Source organism: Drosophila subpulchrella, chromosome 4 (assembly GCF_014743375.2).
Source record: "Drosophila subpulchrella strain 33 F10 #4 breed RU33 chromosome 4, RU_Dsub_v1.1 Primary Assembly, whole genome shotgun sequence".
Lineage (NCBI taxonomy): Eukaryota > Metazoa > Arthropoda > Insecta > Diptera > Drosophilidae > Drosophila > Drosophila subpulchrella.
Window position 1 is genome coordinate 1,908,940 of NC_050608.1, and position 9,409 is coordinate 1,918,348.

Below are 9,409 nucleotides of genomic sequence, written 5' to 3' on the forward strand. Positions count from 1 at the left end.
CTAAATGGACCTAAGGGAAATGGAGATATGCTAGCAGCAAAGCGAGATTGAAATGCGCCACCTATCGGCGGTAGACAGATTTAAGCGTTATGGGCGTTAGAGTGGGCGTGGCAAATTTTTTTTGAGTCACTCGATAGGTATTGACGAGACCAATACAGTTCAGTTAAAATTTTGTATTTAGCATGAAAATTGTGGGCGCCACAGGCTTGGGCGGTTTGTGGGCGTTAGAGTGGGCGTGGCATATTTGCGTAACAAACTTGCGCTGCGCACAAGGCTACGGATTCTAAATCTGAGATCCCAATTCTCTATCCTTGATAGTTTCCGAGATATCCACGTTCATATGTACGATTTTTTTAAGTTTGTGGGCGTAAAAGTGGGCGTGGCAAACTTTTTTTTATCAACCGATAGATATTGATAAGAACAATACATTTCAGTTAAAATTTTTATTCTAGCATCAAAACTGTGGGAGCCACAGTTTTGGGCGGTTTGTGGGCTTTAGAGTGGGCGTGGCACTCTACTGAAACAAACTTGCGCTGCGAAAGAAGCTCAGGAATCTGCACGCCAAATCTCAATAGCCTAGCTCTCCGAGAATTCAGCGTTCATCCGGACAGACAGACGGACATGGCTAGATCGACTCGGCTAGTGATCCTGATCAAGAATATATATACTTTTTGGGGTCGGAAACGCTTCCTTCTGCCTGTTACATACTTTCCGACGAATCTAGTATACCCTTTTACTCTACGAGTAACACTAGAATACAGTGAGCACAATTGGACTGTCTGCGTTGACTTAAAAATGGTAAACTTTCTTTTGGGACAACAAAGCGGATATACAAATTATCCCTGCTTTCTATGCTTGTGGTATAGCTGAGATAAAACTGCAGCATCGGGAGAAAACCATATGGCCTGAAAGGAAATCGTTGCTTCAGGGAGATAAAAATATTATAAGTCCAGCTTTAATACCGAGAGAAATGATTATATTGCCACCCCTGCACCTTAAGCTTGGCATAATGAAACAGTTTGTAAAGGTTGTCTGATAAAAGACAACAACTTTAAAAATTCGATGACAGAAGCGAAATTTTAAGCTTGATATTCATTTAAAAGCGTAGTTCTAAATTTTCCTTGAAATATAAAAGGTACAAATTGATGTGAACTAGTTGAAAACATGCTTCGCCACTTCAAAGAGTTAGGCTGTAACATAAGTAGTCATCTGGATCAATTTCCTCACAGCCTTCGACCTTACAGCAAAGAGCTAGGAAAACGTTTTTACCAGGACTTCATCAAAACATAGGTTAGGTAGAAGTGGTTGGAGATAAGATACTAATCCCCACACATAGGCGACATTGGGCCCCTTGTGATACCACGTGATCTCTGATCAGATCCTTTTCCCTAGCTCATGGGTTATTTGCTTTCGCGAAGTATTTTGATCTTCTTAGGAAACATAAGAGTTTGTGAAAGCTTACGCCCTGAATGGCCGCATGGTTCGGAAGTGTGTAGCTACCTAGGGTTTGAAAGCGCTTTAGATTATGCGCTGGGCAGAAGCATAGGTGTTCAATGCTCTCCTCTTCGTTTATTTGTTTGTAGCTGCGGCAGAAGTCGTGGCCGGGGGATTTAGATAGCCAATGGTGGCTGGAAATTTTGCTAAAATTTTTCTGAGTCTGGATGCTTCCGCAATAGGTTCTATGCTACTACAGAAATTAGCCTAAATTATTCTAATTTCCTTTTTGTATAGGCTTGTTTTTGTATTGTATAAATTCCAGGAAGATTCGCTATTGTGGTATTTAGCTCTATTGAAGTAAGTTCTACACTCACTTTTAAGGTTCGCCAGGGTTGTGTTCCACCATGGGGGTTTGTGCTTTGCTTTGACTGTTCTGCTTGGGCAAGCCCTTTTTATGGCCTCAACGCAGATGGTAGTAAAAGTGTTAACTAGGTTATCTAATTCTTGACCGTTGCGTGTGTGCGTCGGTGGAGCGTGTAGGTTCCTGTTGAGTAGATTTTTGTAGTATCCCCAGTTGGTTAATCTTAGATTAGTAATGTTCTCGGCGGGAGGACAGTAATGTCCCCCCTTTCGTTTGTGTTTGTACTTCCCCATTGCGAGTGGTGTGAGTTTGCGTCCCCTCCCAGGATGAGTTCCTTAGATGATGTAAGAATGAGTTGTTGTGTAGTGGAGTTTGGTAATGGCCCTTCGTAGTCGTGAGCCAGATAGAATGATGCTATGTGTTCGTTTAGCTCCAGTCTGACCGTGGTGAGGTCGCCTTCGCTAAACTGTTGAATAAGAAATGCGTTAAAGTGTGTCTTTGTAAGAATGCAAGTTCTGGTTTTACCCTTATCCTTGGTAAAAAATAGCTTGTATAGGGGGGTTGATAAGCCACAGATGTTGTTACCAACAATCCATAGCTCTTGAATGAGGACTACGTCTATGTTGCCTGTTGCCAGGCGTAAGAGGAGGGCAGCGGAAGCTGCCTTGCTGTGGTCCAGGTTAATCTGCAGGAACTGCACCATCTTTAGAACCGTGGTCGTGTTGCGCTGCGAGGCGTTTCAAGCAGGCCTGGTTCAGGAGGATTACCACGTTCATAGTGAAGCGATCGTTTTTCTTCCCCTTGTCCACCTTCCAACCGTCTGTCGGAAGCTTCGTGTTGAACCTGGTCAGGCTGAGTATAGCCCCTGGTTCCGACGGCAGCCACACCCTCGCTCTCGGTCGAGACGGGATGTCTGCGGCCTCGCAAACTGCCAACTTGGCCCCGGGGTAGACCTCGCCGACCTTGTTAATGGCAGCCTTGTAAAGTGCTGCCGATCTCTCGTCTTCACAGGCGATCATATTAACGTTGCCCTGGTACCACCCTGCATCTGTGCAATCGGGTGGCCACTGACGCAAGGGCCCGTCTAACCAGACCCCATTGGTTCCTTGGGATCCTTCCGCCTTCATCGCTCTGGTCGATGACGCCAACGATCTTCCGATCCTTTACTACTTCTCGACCATGTGCCGCGGTTGATTATCTTGGCCTTCTTGCTCGCTGGTTAGGCTGTCTCCATCGACCTCTTTCGCTTGTTGCTGTTGCTGGTGGTCATAGCGATATCGAAGTCTGGGATTACCGCCTTTGCCCAGGCTATGTCCTCTTGGACTTTTTGGTAACCCAATTTCGACGTTTGATCCTCACGTATCGGGTTGGTGGCCAGCCATTTGAGGATCCGGAAAGCTTTCTTATGTTCAAGAGGTCCTGCCTGGTTAGGTGGTGTTCTCTTGAACTACTTTGCCCTGGTACTACCACGGGACCGGCTTTGGCGCTCCCCTCCGGTTGGAGTAGCTGGTTAGCCACACCTACGCTGGTGGAAGGCTTGGGCTTGTCATTGTTGCTGCGTTGTTCGCTGGCCTTGGCAGGGGTCGACGTCACTCTTCTTGTCACTCTGCTCTTCTTGTCGTCGTTGGTTACGACTTCCGACTTTTTGAGAGTGTCGGGCTCTCTTTTGGTGCTGTTATCTTTTTTATTATTATTTAAGTTCTCTATGTTAAAAACCCACGAGCTGCGGAGAAGGGACAGGTCCACCCGGGCAAAGATCCGCTGTACCCGGGTAAGGCTGACTTAGAACAGGCGGTCGCCACTTGCCTGAGTTCACCGTTTGAGACTGAGTTTTTTGATGACTCGGGATCTCAGCCAAATTGACTCTCGGCACGGTACGAGTGACACCTTAGTCCAGCCCGGGGTGAGATGAGTTGTGTGGGTAGGGAAGAGGTAGGTTCAAAAGGGAAGGGGGTATGTGTGAGCTATTTGTCGGAGACGGCAGCACTTGGCGGTAGCCGCTTATTCGTAGCTACCCTAGAGATCCAGGGCGCTCGCTATCCGCAACCTGCGACCCGTTCGGTAGCCTTCAGCTCGGCGCCCTCCGAGCCATCCCTCTAGCTCTTTGGCCAAAATATACATACATACATACATACATACATACGTACATACATACATACATATATACATATAATGTTATTTTTTCAAGCCGCGATTTAAAAAATGCCATATGTTAGGATCAAAAACGAAGTATGCAGATATGCTTATATACTTCTATATTATCATTAATTCCCATAGGCCATTTACCATTTAATGCCCATCGGCCCGCATCTTTTAAAAATGTGCATTTTGTTGTCCAGTGTAATCAATGTTAATAAACCAGCACTCAACAAATCAAGCAGTAGCCAAGTTGGGAAATTTACCAGGTGCCCAGTTGCACACAATGTAGAATTGCTGATCAGCCTATTTTATTTAATGTCTATGAATAACTCGAGTTCTAACTAACTTTTCCGCCTAGCGGTCAGCAATGTGAGAACAAAATCACAGCAACAATAATACAAGATTACCTACAAGCCGTGAGCAGAGGAAAAAGGTGTCAAAAAGGTGCCACTGTCTTTTGACGTGGAGTGGAGAGAACCAGTGGGCCGGTCGCAAAGGGAAATAACGGTTCCCAGAGGCCTTATATAAGACCGCAGAGCGATGGTAGCTGGATCCGTCGATCATGAAGAGTCAATCCATCAAGATCAGTCAGTCTATCAAAGTCAAAGAGCAAGGTCAACCAACATCAAGTCAACAACAACAAGTCAAGTCGTCGGAAGCAGCACCGTGGGAACTCCACAAGGAGCAAGATCGCTACGTCGAGACGTTCGGGATTGGGACATCAGAAATCTCAGAATTGGTATAAAAATCCTGGCGTATTGCCTGTCAGAGTTTGAGCAATGTCACGAGCGAAAAGCAGACTTCCCATTTAAATGTCTTTACGGAGTGTCACGAGTGACTGCTGACACGTCACCGGTGATTCAAAAAGTGATTCACGAGCGAAAATTGATTTTTTACTGAAGGGTAGTTGACCTGTAGTCTAGAAGACCACTTACCTATGAGCTGTGGGGAAATGATCTTTGCAGAGGTAACATGGTATCACAAGGGACCCATTGTGACCTAAGTGGGGCATTAGGTTCTAATCCCAAACCGTACCTACCTACCTACCTATCTTATGCTTGGCTTTTTGTTTAAAATACACATTTTGTTTGTGCATTCTGCGGAGTCTAAGTTTTATTTTAGAACCAAAATAACTTGTAATTGAATGCAATAATATTAATTGGTCGTTTTTTCTCCACTTACGGTAGAACCCCATGTTGTAGTTGCCTTTGAGTACTGCTCATACAAAGATATCTATCTTATTTTAGAACTGAACAACTGGATTTTTTTAATAATCTGTTAACACGTGTGCCACGCTTTGGGATGCGGTTGAGGACCCTATTTATGATCTTACACATGCATAAAGTGTTCAGTTGTATACCCTTTACTAGTAGAGTAAAAAAATATACTATACTACTATATATACTAGATTCGTCGGAAAGTTTGTGACAGGTAGAAGAAAGCGTTTTTATAAAGTACACCTATCCCTCGCTTTGCGTCGGGGATACGTTCCAAAAAAATACGACGCAAAGTGAATTGGGATTTTCTATAGCAAACCATGTAAAGTTCGAAGATTGGTTCCAGGGTTACAAAAATACTACTTTTTAAAAAGAAAATGGAGCAAAGTGATCATTAAAAATACATATACATACATATACATACATACATACATATATATACATATACATATAAAAACAAAAAGAAACTAATTCGTTTAAAACAAAATAAATTCTTCAATTACATACTCAATTATGAAAAATAAAATTAGAATTAATCACTCTCTGAAGAGTCTTTAGTGTCTGTTGTCGTAGGCCGGCTTTCTTTAAAAAAAAAATAGTGAATAAGTGAGCCGAAACGAAAAATGGGAATTCCCGCGTTTTAATTGCGTAGCGCAATTAAGGTGTTGCACCCTTTAAAAACATATTAATGACTTCATCCCAAAACACCGCAACATCGAAAATCTAACGATGCACAATGAAAATTAGTTCTATTTAAGAAGCGACGCAACTTCGAAAAAACGCAAAACGAAACGACGCAAAGCGAGGGATAGGTGTATACATATTCTTGATCATGATCACTAGTTGAGTCGATCTAGCCTTGTCGGACTGTCTGTCCGTCCGTATGAACGCGGATTTGGAATGTAGAATCTTGAGCTTCTTGCGCAGCGCAAGTTTATTTTAGCAGGGTGCCACGCCCAGTTATACGACCATAACGCTAAAAATAAATGGGTATTTTGTTTTGATTATTAATATTTCTACTAAACACTGGGCCAGAAAGTTAATTTTTTAGCCAAAAATCTTTTAATATAATTTAATTTCTTCCCTAGGATAGATAGACGGATGCAGTTTTTTGGGTTTTTCTCTAAAAAGATTGAACTTTTTAACGAACTAAAAGTAAAATTTATTGGAATTTTATATGGTATAGATAATCCAAGCAAAAATCGCAAAATTTTACGTACTTTTCGGTGTTTTATTTAAATAAATTAACACATTAAAAAATATTATGTCGCTTAAGATTTATGAACCGTTAAAAATTACTACTTTCGGGGGCTCCCTCTTCCACGTTTATTAAATAATCGACCTAGCAAAACTTTCTTTTTTTTTTCTTGTCATCTTTTTAGATTTTTATAATCAAATTATTAGAAAAAAATTGTTTGTAAAATATTGTTTTTTAAATTGTTTAATGTTAATTAGACATATTCTGAAGTCAACACAAAAGTATGCTTAACTTATTTACTTATTTATTTATTTAAGATCATAGTAAAGTTTACAAAACAAATACTAACGTAGGTGGTGTAGTGCTAGCTACGAGGCCTTCGACTACGTATTTATTTATGCTACATTTATATTTGTATTATATATTTAAGTTTTCATCCGAAGGAAGTGCAAGAAATGCAGCATACCTTTAGGCATACTTAAGTCCTTCCTTAAGCCTAGTACTCAGATCGGCTAAGAGTTTCACTAGTCGAAAAATCTTATTCTTTGTAGTGTGACCGAAGTTTTCCAAGTTCACCCGCAATGCATGTAGCATGGTCTTACTGTCAAGCGGCTGGGCTTGTTGCCAAACGGAAAACAAATCAATTGGAGAAATTTAAAAAGGAGGAGTCTGCTGGTACACAAAGAAAGTAAAATAAAAATAAATGGAATGTTCAACGAATGTTTTTATTTATGTAAATTTGTAATTTAAAGCTTCCTTAACGTCCCACGAATGCTTCGCCATCTTTCCCGCGCCACCGCAGTCCAGTTCCGAGTCCCAATGGGCATATTGGACCTTGAGGAAGTGGGAGCCGGATTGGGAACGGGGTTGATCCACTGCTGCTGCAGGAAGTCGCCCAGCATCCTGGCCATGGCTTCTCCAACTGTTCCTTAGCGGGCGCCCTATTTTCCTCCTCCCTATAGAAGCAACCGCGTCCTCCAGCTCCGCTTAAGCTGCCAAGTAGCTGGTGGTGGTGGTGTACGGAGTCCTAATGGAGAGGACTTCGGAGATCATATTACTGGTGGTTCTGCTAAAAAGATCCTTCTATTAGTACAACGCAACCAAATTATTTTGGCCAGATCTTACTATCTTTGCGAGAACACGCTCGGCAGGATGTCCATGTAGAGAGCGAAGTCCCACTCGCCATGTTCCTTCTCACTGGGATTCTCTAGAGGATCTCCTCCAGCACGTCAACTATTCTGCGGATTTGCCCCGGTTGTGGTATTGCTTCCTGTCTGTGAAGTCCCACAATAATGGGCAACAGCTTGGATTAGGCGTCCTTTTTCATCTGCACTGACCTCCTTTAACCGTTTTTGGGGGTTTTCTTCCATTTAAAATTTTTAAATTCCCTACCGCTACTGCAATAACACCGCCAAAGATTAAATTTCTTATTCTTTGGGCCGCGGCAAACGGCGTTCATCGAAAATTCACTCCTGAAATTTGGTATTTTTTCTGGTATTTCCTTAGCTCATCTGAGTACCGCGCTGAAAAACAGACCCTACGAAAAGCTTTAGCCGCCTGTTTGCCTCTCGCTCACTCCTATGGTTAGCTCGCGGTTTTCGTCGATGTGCGTACTAGGCTTTATGAATGACAGAAATTGTAAACATTTTTTAAACAGCCAAAAAAGTTGATATTTCCCTTTTCAATATATCGATAATACATTCGGCTGTTTGGTTTCAGAAATAAAAGAAGCGGAAATTAATGAAAAAAGTAAATTTTAGATGTTAGGCAAACTAAAATAAAATTTTGGCGCGCAAAACGTACATTAAAACCTGAAGAAAAATAAATACGGCATACTGTGGGCATTCTTAGTAAAGCTCATCAAAATGGTTCGACTTTAAATTAAGCCATCAATTAAAACTAAAATTATTGAAAACTAAGGCAAAACCGAATCGTGTCGGCGATGAGCGATTTTAGTAAATTGATCAAAGAATTTATTTTTGATGTAATGACTCCATTTGGGGATGGCACTTAAAAGCACTCGAAAAGCAAAGTACTCATATGCAAAAAAAAACCGTACTAAAAAACCGTAACTAATAAATTTATTTTAGGAAACAAGTAAGACATACGAGCTATTTTATATGTTTTATTTGTTGAAAATAATGACTTTTAAAAGTTTTGTGAAGAAGTCAAACAGCTACATAAAAATCTTTGACTTCTAGACTTTTTTTAAAATTTTTTTAGTATTTTATGAATTTTTCACTCTGAAAATACGGAAAAGAAAAAAAGGAAAGGATAAAAAGGACTCTATACTCCATACTTGGTCAATTTCTTTAAAAAAAAAATCTGATTGGCGGCCCAGTGTGCATGTCAGCAATTTTTCAAATTGGACCATTCCATTAAAGTATGCAATCTAGGGAACTATCGCTTTGCTCCACCTCCCCCGCCCTTCCCTTTTCTGAGTAACGAGAACCTCTATTGTTTAATATCTATATTGCTGAAATATCTATATTTTAGATGGCTATTGGACAAACTGTTAAAAATTGGCAATGATGTCAGAATTGGTAAGTCTTAAAAAAATGCTTTGAAAATTTTATTCGCTTTTTTATTTACTTTTAAAGAATGGTATAAGCCCAACTGTTGGCTTACAGTCTTGAAGTTTAACTCAAAACTATTCGGCATCAATACCGTTTTTCTAAGAACCACAGAAGAGAAATTATATCAAAAGATATGTTCTTAGGTTGCGGAAGATGACTCGAAAAGCATTCGCTCAATACATACAGGGTGGCTAATGAATTTTGCTACATTAAGAAACTCAAATAATTTTTTTTTCAGTGTATGGAATTTATTTTTCTTTTATTCATGTTAAAGCTCATTCAAATTTATTAAATATAGCTTAATTAGTTTTAAAAATAATGGAATTTAAATGCCCCCCCTGCTCGTTGATGCATGTGCGGCATCTTACCAAAAAGTTGTTCATTACTGCTTGTAGAGTTGAGATAGGAATAGCCGCAATTGTTTCTCGAATGGATTGCCTTAGTTCATTCAAATTTGTTGGTTTTGCTTTGTAGACTTCCT